Here is a 13711-nt window from a genome sequence, read left to right on the forward strand (position 1 = left end):
CTTTCCACAGGGCAGGGAACCCTGACTGCTCTTCAGACTCGACAGGGAGGGAGAGAGGAGTGGGGGGAGGGTGGGAGGAGTGGGAGGCTGGGAGGAGGCGGAAATTTTTTTTTCTCAATAAAAAAAAAATCTTTAAAAAAAAAGAGAGTGAACATAGTGGAAAGGGCTAGAGTGGAGGAAAGGGATGATAAGGAGAATACAAGTATAATTTTAAAATGTAAAATATAGTAAATGTATTTTTTTAAATGTGAATGTGCCTATAGTCAGTTTTGATGTTCAACTTGAGGGACTGTGAGGAACTGACCAGTTGAAATTATTTCAAGCTACAGATCAACCTGACTCTTTACATGTCCTTGTGAATGTAAACCTCTGAAATCTTTGGACTGTAACTGACCTTTTTTCTGAATATACTAACCATGGAATGTTTCCTAAGGGACATTCTTATCCACCTAGGGGTGCTAAAGACCTGGGTATGTCCAAGTAAACCCAGAGCAAACTGGAGACACAGCATAAAGAGATCCCTTCTTCAAAAATGAGTGAAAACAAATTTGACAGTTTCCACAAAGCTCTGAGAAGGCAAAGGAGACTCTCATTGAAACAGAAAAACTAATGGAGACAAACAATAAGTTTAAAACTATCAAAGAGTCTGAAAAAAATTAAAATTAGCTCTTTAAAGTAAAATTCAACTAAGCAAGAAAATAACATACAAATCATTGCTTTTTAATTTCATTTTTAAAGTTATATATCATTTCTTTGTGATATAATTATTAAAAGACTGTTCTACAAAAGAAATATTAATTTCTCTTGATTTAATGTTTAATTAAATTTCTTTTGCATAATTATATACCATTGATTTCCATTTCTAAGAAATATTAGGACTTCAAAACAGAAATTTCCTCTTGATGTTAATATTTGATATCTCAAAAGAATTGCTCACAAAATAATTAAATTAACTGCTCAATTGATTCACCTTACAGTAATTTTTCCTCATTTTGACCAGGCTACTTATTTTTTCATGGATTCACACAGGAAGCTAATTGTCCATGATTCACTGGAAAAGGAAACATCCTTCCAGTTTGTCCAGTTGATCTGCTGCCGTGCACTAATTTTGTAGCTTCTAACTTCTCTGATGTCAATTACTTTATAAAAGCAATTTTAAAGTTTTTTATCAAGTATAAAGTGTTCAAATATATTTTTTAAATTTTCCATTTTTTCACTTATTACCTAAACCGAAAATATATAATACTATTGGAAACACAAGATACAGCTGCCAGATAAATTACTCTCAACATAACTGACTTCTGAATGTTGTAAAATACAGATGTCTTGTGAAAAATATTTGTAGTTATATCTTATTATAATCAGAAAAATATGGTAGGAAAACTGGTCATATTTATGTTGAGCACAAATGTATATAGTTCACTTATTTCTTAATTGAAAATATTTAGTGAATTCCAAATACTTAAATACAATTGTCATTAGAGAAGAAGGGGGTCTGTAAATTATTTGAAATCCAAGTCTTCAGCTGAATTTTTCCCTAGTCTTCAACAAAGAAAAAGAGGAAGAGAAGAATCAACATGCACAGCACAGACAGAGGGAAAAATAAATTAAAGGTAGGGAGGAAAAGAAAGACTCAAAGAGATTATGAGCATGGCTCAAGGCAGAAGATAGGTTTATCTCTAACTCAGTTTTTGTGTTTATAAGGAATGCCCTGGACCTGATTTTCCTCCTTGTTTTAACTGCATTCATACTATTCCATGCACAGGCTTCTTATGGGATCTTTCCTACATTAAGTGTTAGCATATTAGAATACATCATATGAATTTCAGTATTCAAGGATGTCAATTCCTGAATTCCTGTTGATAGCTTCAATAAAGCAGTCAAAATCAAGCTGTTCTGAGATTACAGAATGGTAAATTCAGTGAGTTTACAATTTAAAATTTAAAATGGATTCTACACTTAGCAGAGATAAATAATGACCTGCAAAAGACAAACTAAAGTCAGCCAGCGGTTCGAGGAGACGGACCTTCCACCCTAGACCATGGCCATGTTTGTCCGTAACTTCCCGGAGAAAGCCCCAGGGCTAGTATCCGCTGCTGTGACTTACTCGAAGCCTCGATTGGCCACATTTTGGCAATACGGCAAGGTTGAGCTGGTTCCCCCCAACCCCTGCTGAACTCCCTGCAGCTATTCAGAGTGCGAAAAAAATAATTCAAAGTGCTAAAACTGGTAGCTTCAAACATCTTACAGTTAAGGAAGCTGTGCTGAATGGTTTGGTGTCCACTGAGGTGTGGATGTGGTTTTATGTCGGAGAGATCATAGGCAAACGTGGCGTCGTTGGCTATGATGCGTGAAGACTGACCTTCACATCTGATTTTATTTGAGTTCTTTCGATATTCTTGGACCACATGTAATGAGACTGCTATCTGAATAAAATACCAGCTGTCAAATAAAAAAAAAAAAAGACAAACTAAAGAATGCAAGTATAGGTTAAGTAACAGCTGACTGAACAAGCAAATAAATGTAAGACGTGGGGAGGAGAGGAGATGAGGAGGGAGGACATGATAGGGGAGAGGAAGGGAGAGTTAATTAGTTCATTCACAGTAGACAAATCTAGGTTTAATAAAAATAAACACAAGCATCTACACCAACTTGGCAGTCATTTTGCCTTCCTGTTTTCTATTGGACAGTTCAAATCCTAGGTTTCCCTCAGCCACCTCATTTTCAAAAGATAAACTAAAGCTGGAAAATATTCATGAAAATTAACCAGATGGATCAAAACATTATGAGGAAGGTCTTAAGACTTGTCAAAATCACTATGGAGTCCTGTGGTGGGTGATACTATGTCTTTTGTGCTTTTCTAAGCAGTAAATGTGAATTTTTGGGAAATATGATTTAAAGTGATATCATCAGATTTTCCTATGACATCTGTAGTGCTGAGTAACAGCATCACAGAAATGTCATTCCTGACTATAAATACCCCAAAAAGTGGGACATTTGAAACTAAAGAATGAAATGCCTTAAAGAATATGTGGGCAAATAAAATGTGATGGGAAATCACATTACTAAAAGCTGTGAATTTGAAACATAGACCAATGGAAACACAGAAACAAGCTGAGAACCTGTCTTAGTGTTGGAGAGCTTGCCTAGCAGACATAAAGACCAGGGTTAAATCTTGATATCAGCAAAAGATAAGCACACATAAACATACCACATGCCACACACATCATAAGTGTCCTCCACACAGACCCTTACAAACACCCATGAGTACCCACATAAACCAGCATGAGAATAAACAGTTCAAAGGGGAAATAGAATTTGTGTCTTCCATAAAATGACAAAAGGTTTTTATATGTGGAAACTCAAAATAATGAAAGAGATGGAACTGCTAAAAACTTTTATTTTATGTAATAATTGCAAAAATTCATAAAACATATCAGTTCACAGAACTTGGCCCTCAATAGTCCCCAAGGCATGAAACCAACTGAACAAAGAAAATGTATCCAATCATATAGTCATCTGAGGGAGGAGAAGGATGAAGAAGAGGAAAAAAGGACAAGGAGAGGAGTAGGGGGAGGTAAGGAGAATTCATACTGAGACATTGGAGCTATAAACTATAATAGAATCCCAAAGTGGGAAATAAATAAAAGATAGTCAAGATGGAGAAGACAAGGAGGAAATAAATATTTGAGGTCATTGTTGCAACTATAGAGCTAGAATTCACCATTATGCCTTGTGATCATCTTCTATTGTAGCTAAATAAGCAAAATTTACTCAATGCATTCTAGTCACTATCCATGGTAGTCTTCACTGTACTACCCAAGGTGAGGCAAGGCTTCAGTCTATTGCATGGAATAATAGGTAGTATTAACTTTTATACCTACTGTGCTCTCGAAAGAGAACATATTGTATCACAAGGAATTCTACAAATGTTTTCTCTGTTACACTGATATAACCTGTCTACTTCTCACTTATCACAGAAGACATGCACACATTCTCTCTCTCTCTCTCTCTCTCTCTCTCTCTCTCTCTCTCTCTCTCTCTCTCTCCTCATTTTAAGATTAAGAGTAATAACTGGTCACAAAGTTATGGAATGATTCACCCAACTGCTGTATTATTAGTTAGACTCAGGGCTTACTCAAACTCAGTTTTTTCTAAGAAATCCTTAACAATAACAAATAATCTCAGACGAATCATCCTTAATTTACTTTATCAACTACTTTTGTTCTTTGTCATTTGAATGGTAATGTTAGTTGGAGTACAAACTTTGAATTTTTTTTTAAAGTTTGATTATTTGTCGTATCTCCTTTTAGGGAAGAGCAAAAGGGAGCCCCCCTACTAACCAGAAATTATGGAATTGAATTTCCAACATTTGTGGAAACCACTGGAATTAGTATACCTAGAGTATGATAGATGACCATTTCCCTGAGAAATCACCTTTGCAATCACATTACCTCCCTTAAGACTTGCTTGTGGACTTGACCAGTTTTCCTCCCAGAAATTGATCATCTTCTCCAGTTCTGGCCCTTCAACATAGAGTTTTTTAAATAGTCAGTGAGTTCTTACTCTCACTTCATCTCTCTTCAGGCTACCAGTATCTGCACCTGTTCCTTTGGTGTATTTCTTGGGTCAAATTCCACGTCCCACATCCTTCAAAAACTCAGAGGATGCACTTCAAAAAAAGAGAAGCCCATGTTGTGCCATTTAGAGAAAAGATAAATGTTTTTAATTTTGTGGGAAAGAAAGCAACATCAAAAACTGTGCCAAATTGCTAAACTCAAATTAAAAATACATTATCCATTTAACTGTTAAGAAGGGAAAATAAATCTGTTCAACTGTCATATTTGAGACTATAAAGGTCAAGTCACAGCGCATGGTGAACACTTGAATAAAATAGGGGAGAAATCATGTTATGGAGCCAGTAAGTAAAATAAGGAAGTCAGAAGGGAGGTAGGGAGGGAAGAAAGATGGAGAGAGAGGGAGGAAGAAAGATAGATCTCCAATGTCCTAGAATTTTCCACTGTCATTCTTTTTCTCTTTTTTTCTAGGAATCACATTTCTGCCAATGAGAAATTGGCATCTTATTCTGTGCAAGAGATTTATGACACAGTTCAGTCTAATCCAAGTAAACATTTGGAGGTTGAAACTAATCTCCTGATAGTTCTTAATTAAATTAATGTTTGTCGAACCCAGAGGATGCCAAGTGTCAGCACTGTGTCTGCTATAACAACACAGTTATATAATTAGCATATTTTATAACCTAAGCTTCTTAGAAAAATGTTGGCAGTGAACAAAATGTTGATAAGCATTATAGCAGCGTCTTAGAACTTATTACCCTATTTTTTCTGTGTATTTTACTATACTGTCTTAATTTGTATTGAGAGGTAGTTTCATTGAGAATGTTTACATTTTTGGATTAAGAGTAAAATTATTATTATCCTGAGACATCTGATTGCCTTTCTCAATGCTAGAAGAGTTTGTGCTGTTATCTCAGGTTGATTGTTTTTCTTCTGTGAAACCCAAATTAAAAGCATGTCATACTTCAGGTCATCATGCCTTTTCTACAGTTAATATCTCAGATCAAAATCCTAAAACATTAGAAAGTTACATCCAGAGCCCGGTGTTTCTAAAATGCAGATTTTCTAGCAATATTTTGATGTATGCTACCAAACTCCAAGTTGGGGTCACAAGATAAAATCCCAAATCACCCACCAAATACTAGTTTCAGTAGGAGGAGTCATTACCCATACACAGTCATGATCGTAAATAACATAACATGCACAAACTATCTCTTTGTTAAATGTGAACAAGAACATTATCAAGATAAATATAATCTCTTTCTTCCTAAGATGTATAACTGAAATACTTAAATGTACATACATGTATAGGCAGTTAAAAATCTTAGCCCACTTATGTACATACATATGTATGTACAAATATGTGTGCCAGTGTATATTTTATGTATATTATGATCATCCTTAGGCACATATGTACCTTTCAACTATCTGTGCTTATGGTTCAATTTTGATTGTGCTCTTTGCTTATCTTCTAACATTTATCCCTTTCATCTAAATTTTATAATTTGTTGGCCTACAGTTATTAAAAAGAACCAACTAATTTTGTTAAATATTTTTATTGTCAATTTGATATAACCTGAAGTCACCTATGAAGAATCAACCCCAATTGAATCATCTAGATTAGATTGACCTATAAGCTTGTTAGAAGGAATTAATCTCACTGCCGATGAAGGGAGGATCCAATCTACTGTGAGTGGGTCTATCTGTAAGAAGGTAATCTTGGGTTGTACAAGAAAAGTAGCTGAACATCGGTCTGGGAACAGACTAGAGAGGCAGCCAGAATCCAGTGTTCCTCCATATTCCTGACTTCAGGTTCCTGCCCTGAATTCTTGACCTGACTTCCCTCAGTGAACAACTGACCTAGAAGTGTAAACTGAAATAAACCCCTTCTTCTACAAGATAGTTTTGTTCAAAGTGATTCAGTACAACAAAATAATAAGTATAATTTTAATAACATGTTATAATTATGTGGTATGTTAGTCCTCTTTACCTCTTCTAATCATTTTTGACTTGTCTAGAGGAAAGTTTGTTAGTTAACCTTGTTAATCTACTATGTCTCTTTTCATTTGTTTCTGCTTTGATATTTGTTATATCATTCCTTATGATAGTCTTGGGTTTCCTTAACCTTTCTGTTCTAAATCCATGAGGTTCCTTGTTTGGTTCATTATCTGAAATCCCTTCAGTTAAAAATATAAGTACTTAAGAGATAGCTCCTTCTTTGCATACTCATGTTATATCCTAATATTTTTATATCTTGTTTTTTTATGTCTGTCTGTACAAAGAAATTATTTTTAATTCTATTTTTTATTTAACAACCATTTCATTAGCTTGATTATCATTCTCTGCATACTTTTCACAAATAATTATATATTATGCTATTTAACTCTCTGTGTGTATTCTCTTAATTCTCACTGATATTTCCCCAACATCATCTTTTATTATTATTATTATCATAAATTTTCACCTCCCCTCCTCCCACTTCCCCCCTCCCCCCATTCCCGCTCTCTCTCCCTCTCCAGTCCAAAGAGCAGTCAGGGTTCCCTGCCCTATGGGAAGTTCAAGGTCCTCCCCACTCCATCCAGGTCTAGGAAGGTGAATATCCAAACAGACTAGGTTCCCACAAAGCCAGTACATGGAGTAAAATCAAAACCAAGTGCCATTGTCCTTGGTTTCTCAGTCAGCCTCCACCGTCAGCCACATTCAGAGAGTCCAGTTTGATCACATGCTCCATCAGTCCCAGTCCAGCTGGCCTTGGTGAGCTCCAATTAGATCAGCCCCACTGTCTCAGTGGGTGGGTGCACCCCCCACGGCCCTGACTTCCTTGCTAATGTTCTCTCTCCTTCTGCTCCTCATTTGGACCTTGGGAGCTCAGTCCAGTGCTCCAATGTGGGTCTCTGTCTCTATCTCCATCCAGATGAAGGTTCTATGGTGCTATGCAAGATATTCATCAGTGTGGCTATAGGATAGGGCCAGTAGAGGCGTCCTCTCCTCCGCTGCTCAAGGAACAAGCTGGGGACATCTCCTTGGACCCTGGGAACCCCTCTAGAGTCCAGTCTCTTGCCAACCCTCAAATGGTTTCCTTAATTAAGATATATACTTTCCTGTCCCCGTATCTACTCCTCCTCTATCCCAACTGCCCCATTCCCCCAAGCTCTCCCCATCCTACCCTTCTCATTTCTCTCTCCCCATCACCCCTTATCCCTGTTCCACCCTCACCCCCAAGCTCTCAATTTTTGCCTGGAAATCTTGTATACTTCCAATATCCAGGAGGATAACTACATGTTTTTGGTTTTTGTTGGGGGGTACACCTTCCTATTTAGCTTTTCTATGATCATGAATTATAGGCTCAATGTTCTTTATTTATGGCTAGAATCCACTAATGAGTGAGTACATACCATATTCATCTTTTTGGGTCTGGGTTACCTCACTCAGGATAGTGTTCTCTATTTCCATCCATTTGCATGCCCATCATCATCTTGAGCTCTTTACTGACTCCTGTTGATCTCTTCTCTGTGATCTGTTGTAGACAGTTACTAGACACAAGAGTTCACCTTGATAGTTCCTATAGCTTATTCAATCATGTTGGTTTGATGTGCCTGGTGAACATATCAGGAAACATGTGAGAATTTATGTAGTAATCAGAGTGGCGGGGCTGCGTCCCCAACACCCCGCTACCCGCAAGGCTAGCTTTACCTGAAATAATTACACGGACACTGTATTCATTTAATCACTGCTTGGCCATTTCTATCTAGCCTCTTCAAGGCTAACTCTCGCACCTGGACTAGCCCATCTCTAATAATCTGCTGTAGCCCACAAGGTGGCTTACCAGGGAGATTCTAGCCTACATCCATCTTGGGTCGGAGCTTCATCGCATGTGCCTCAGAGAGCAGAGCTCTTGCCTCTGTCCAAAAGAGTGGAGTATCGTGTCTCTCTGAGGCCTCTGCCCCCGAGAGGAGTGCTGTCAAGTCTCTGAGCTCACTTCCTCTTCCTCCCAGAGTTCTGTTCTGTTTACTCCTCCCACCTGTGTTTTAACCTATCAGGGCAAGCAGCTTCTTTATTTAATTAACCAATGACCTTCCTCCATCAAATTTATTTACTCTAGTGGCCCAGACAGAACTGTACACACCCTGTGTAGCTGGGGAGCTATTGTGTAGCCTCTTTGTGAGTGAGTGAAAGCAGCAGGAAGGTGAAGGATGGTAAACACTCCCTACATAGTGACTTCAGGAAGGGGTATGATGAACATATACTAGGTTCAACTGAAGGAATGGGCAAGGGTATACCAGTCACAACCCATGGCAATGAGAATCATCAGGACTGGGTCCTTTCTTTTCAGACACATAGACTTTACTAAACAAAAATCCATGTACACTTTCCCATTAAAAAAGAAGAGTTAAAATTCTCAGTTCAGAACCAGGCACAGGGTTGGAAGCCTATAACCCCAACTACACAAGTGGCTGAGGTAGGAGAAACAACTTTTAAGACAACATGAAGAGATAGGAAGACCACATTTAAAAGGGAAAGACCCCAGCTTTCTTCATTTTAGTTGTATGATCTTGGTCAAGCTACATAGCTTCTTTCAGGGAAAGCTTTTCATCTGTGAAATCCAAGTTGTGTTAAGAATTATCACATAGAGCTGACTTCCTGAGCAAAAACTACAACATGGAAAGTTCTCGTCAAGAATCATTATTTTCTTTTGGCTTAAAGTTAGATCACTAACTTTCAAAGTTATGGTGGAATCACAAAAAGTGCACATGACTAAACTGTAAAATGTCATAAAATAAATTAAAACATTCATTTTTCGTTGTGGGAGGGCAGTTCAGCCATCAGACAAGAGCACAGTGACCTTATAAACATCCATGGAAGGATTTGACATTGTCAGGAACTGCAGTGAAGTCATTATCTTGTCTCCATTGCCTTTAGAGCTTGGATCTTAACCTTGGAAAAGTTATTCAAGTCACCTAGCTGCACAAATCAGAGAGATTATAAAAGGAGATGATAAAAATATGATCAAATGGGCAGTTAATGAGGCCATGTTTCAGGAATCTTTGAACTTTTAGATGAAAAATGGTTCATGGCCACATGTACATTAAAGTTACATATACATATACAATCAATGAGATTATATAAACCTAATATTTTTTAGGCCAACCAATGCAGAGAGAGATAAAATAATTTTATTTATCACAAAACTTGACTCTTTTATAGGGAAAATACTTTGAATTTTCTAGTTTGACACAGTACTTTGGCAAATTCTACTGTACGCAATCATGCAAAGGAGAATTCTAGTGCATATAGTAAGAAGTGGACATAATGCCTACCAATTGATAACTTAATAATTTATATTTTTATTTTATATGTATGGATGTTTGCCTTCATGCATATCTTTGTAATGCTAACATAATTCAGAAGACATTGCTGAGTCTCTAGGAATTGCATTTAAAGATGGCTGTGAACCTGCTATGTAAGAACTAAAAATAAACTCGGGTCTTATAGCAAAGGATTAAGGGCTCTTAAATGCTGAGCTACCTTTCCAGCTCCATAATTAATTATTTTTTCCTAAATGAATTGATGCTATGAAAATACAAGTAATAGTATCTATAATATGAGAAAATTTGTCCCAAAATCTTACAGAGTTAGTCATTGTAACTTTAGATTTTCTATGTAGTACTTGAATACTTAATTCTCTCTCTCTCTCTCTCTCTCTCTCTCTCTCTCTCTCTCTCTCTCTCTCTCTCTCTGTGTGTGTGTGTGTGTGTGTGCGTGCGTGCGTGCATGTCTGTCTGTCTCTTTCTCACATATACATACATAGGAGAGAGAGAGAGAGAGAGAGAGAGAGAGAGAGAGAGAGAGAGAGAGACTTCCTGTGTGTCTTCGTCTAGTATGTATAGTGGCTACAAAACAACCATAAGCTTGTTCTTCAGAAATTCTTCTGATTCTCTGAAATAGTATCTTTCTGGATCAGCTGGGCTTGCTGGACACTCAGCAATCCTGATCCTCCTATCATTGCCTCTCCAGCTTTGGGACTACAAATATGTGCCACATACTCATCCTTTATATAATGTGGGCTCTGAAGATCAAAGTCAAGTCTACATTCCTTCAAGTCCAGCCCCTTTCTGAGACCTATCTTTTCTGCCCTTGAGAAGTGACATTTGTAGGAAGAAGGTGTTAGATCTTGGTCAGACTTAAGCCATCCTTTTTAGGGAACAATCTTTGGAGGGCACTCAACAATGGGAGGAGTTGGAAAATCTGGATGTCTCTTTGTGGATCTAGACTGGTCAAGGGAGTTCCGAAAGCCATGGGTAAGAAGAGTGACATGATATGAAATTGGTGTCCAGAAATAAAATTAGGTGTCAAAGCAAGATGATCATAAGGATGAGTAAATCTCTTTATTTTATCTCATGCTTCAGGCAATAACACTTTGAGGACAGTAGAGATTCCTGTTCAAAATATCTGAAGTCTTTACTTGGCTTCTGATAAAGTCACATCTTCTTTCTCCATGGAGGTCCACAGCGCTTTCTAGATTGTTATAAAAGACATGAACATATTTTTGAATGGGGGATTAGAAAATGATTATGGTGGTCACACCTCCTTCCACATGTTTCTTTTTACTCAAATTTCTTCATGTTTTTCCTTTTTGTTACCTTGTCAGAATAACTATTAGATTGATATGTATAGCAGCCTTGTTTCCCAAATTTTCAGGAATCTGGGTTTCATTGCTTTTCTGTGATTTATAATATGTTGATGTTACCAACTACACTTACATTTCAAAGTTTTTGAAGATTATGTTTTGTCAGGAGCCATTTCAGGCTTCTCCTTTCTCACGTCTCACAGGGCCTTGAGGTGGAAATCTTGAGACAGAAAACTTAAAGTTAACTGAGACATTGTAAACTGATCTTGGAGATTCAAGCTTCAGAAATGGCACTTCAGAATGTCTTCTTTGTTTGCTGCTTATCACTAACAGCAGGTGCTCTAGCCACTGACCTTGCAAGTGCCCCTCTTTGCTACCTAACTACCTAGCCACTTCTTTCCTTCCTCCCTTTCCCCCTTCCTCAGTTCCCCCCTGCCAGAGCTCCTCACTGAGGAGTATATAAGACGTAAAACTTGCTTCAATAAAGGGGATGCCTTGACAAGGAATACTGCTTGGCATCCATTTCTCTCTCCCCCCATGTCTTTCAGATAGTGCCTCTTCAAGACCCTGGAATAACTTAGGACCTGCTGGGCAGGTCAATGTTTTTAAATCCTTTTTTCTGTTTTCACTGTCATCCCTTCAATTCTTGACTTCTTATGTATTTAGTATATGTTATAATTTAATTTTTACTGTATATTAGCTTATTAGCTATTTTCCCATTACTTTTAACTATAAAAATAAAAAATAGCTCGGATTTAATGAAGCAACAGACATTTGTTAGGTAAAATGTTGCAGTGTATTTTCAGACAGTCTTAGTGATTTTTGTAGTTTAGAAAATACAAATATAGGCTTCTGCTTTCTCAGTATTGTATTACTAGCTTACACATTTATTGAAATTCACGTTGAAGTCCCTAGACTATATTTTGCTTTGCTAGACATTCTTTGTCTTTCCCCTATGTTTTTACATTACGGTTAACTTCTGGAGTACTTGAATTAACCTGGGTTCTCATTTTTCATTGTCTACTGGAAAGATTTGTATACATCAGATTATGAATGATTCCCGTTTACATTTCTCTTTTTAGTTATTAACCCCTGACTCCTTACATGTATTGCCACAGCACTGCCATCGTGTACAGACTTTCTGAATACACAGAAATACTTAAGTCCTCTTTAGAAAGGAAGGGACAGCCTTCTGTACATTGTTATTTGTGAAGGATTCATTTTGCTGAGGTTGTTGCTTTTGGCATGCTATGTGTTCTAGGTCACACACAGGAATTTCTGATTCCTGAGAAAAATCCCTTCCAAGCACTTCGACTGTCTATCACAGTTGTCCAGATCAGTTACAAGGCTAGAGAGATGACTCTATGGGTAGGAGTAAGTTCTTCTTTTGGAGAGGATCCAGATTCCCAAAACCTACTTTGAGAGAGTTACAACTGCCTGAGACTTCTGTGAACCCAAAGAATAACATATAGTTATCCTCCTGGAAATTGGAAGTGGACAAGATTGCGGGACAGGGGTTGGGAGAATGGGGTGGGGGTGGTGTGTGGATAAGGGGAGATGGGGAGAGAAGGGAGTAGGGAAGGATGGGGAGAGCTTGAGAGAATGGGATGGTTGGGATGGAGGAGGGGTGGACAAGGGAACAGGGAAGTAGATATCTTAATTAAGGGAACCATTTTAAGATTGGCAAGAGACTTGACACTGGAGGGGTTCCCAGGTGTCCAGGGAGATGTCCCCAGCTTGTTCCTTGGGCAGCAGAGGAGAGGATGCCTGAACTGGCCCTATCCTATAGCCACACTGATGCATATCTTGCATATCACCATAGAACCTTCATCTGGCTATGGATGGAGATAGAGACAGAGACCCACATTGGAGCACTGGACTGAGCTCCCAAGGTCCATATGAAGAGCAAAAGGAGGGAGAACATGAGCAAGGAAGTCAGGACCGTGAGGGGTGCATCCACCCACTGAGACAGAGGAATTGATCTAATGGGAGATCACCAAGGCCAGTTGGACTGGAACTGATGGAGCATGTGATCAAACCAGACTCTCTGAATGTGGCTGACGGTGGAGGCTGATTGAGAAGCCAAGGACAATGGCGCTGGGTTTTGATTCTACTGCATGGATGGGCTTTGGGGGAGCCTAGTCTGTTTGGATGCTCACCTTCCTGGACCTGGGGGGAGGGGGGAGCAGGGAGGACCTTGGACTTCCCATAGAGTAGGGAACCCTGACTGCTCCTTGGACTGGAGAGGGAGGGGATAGGGGAGGGGGAGTAGGGGGAGGAGAGAGAAGTGGGAGGAGGGGAGGAGGTGGAAATTTTCAATAAAAAATAAATTAAAAAACAGTTTTACTATGAAAGACAAAGAATTAAATTGAAGACTTAGTATTTCACATTCATAAGACTCAGAGTATTAAATGAGCATATAAGAAAAATATACCTTTGCCGGGCGGTGGCGCACGCCTTTAATCCCAGCACTCGGGAGGCAGAGGCAGGCGGATCTCTGTGAGTT

At 38.4% G+C, this 13711-nt stretch overlaps 1 non-coding gene and 1 pseudogene across 1 annotated transcript; one reads left to right on the top strand and one right to left on the bottom strand.

The window, feature by feature from the left end:
• Positions 1-2006: 2006 nt before the first annotated feature.
• LOC101994796 lies at positions 2007-2459 on the top strand (annotated as a pseudogene).
• Positions 2460-4310: 1851 nt separating this feature from the next.
• LOC113457518 lies at positions 4311-4467 on the bottom strand. Its single transcript, XR_003378079.1, has one exon. It is a non-coding gene; the product is annotated as a U1 spliceosomal RNA (small nuclear RNA).
• Positions 4468-13711: the final 9244 nt, after the last annotated feature.

This window comes from Microtus ochrogaster, linkage group LG1 (assembly GCF_000317375.1).
Source record: "Microtus ochrogaster isolate Prairie Vole_2 linkage group LG1, MicOch1.0, whole genome shotgun sequence".
Lineage (NCBI taxonomy): Eukaryota > Metazoa > Chordata > Mammalia > Rodentia > Cricetidae > Microtus > Microtus ochrogaster.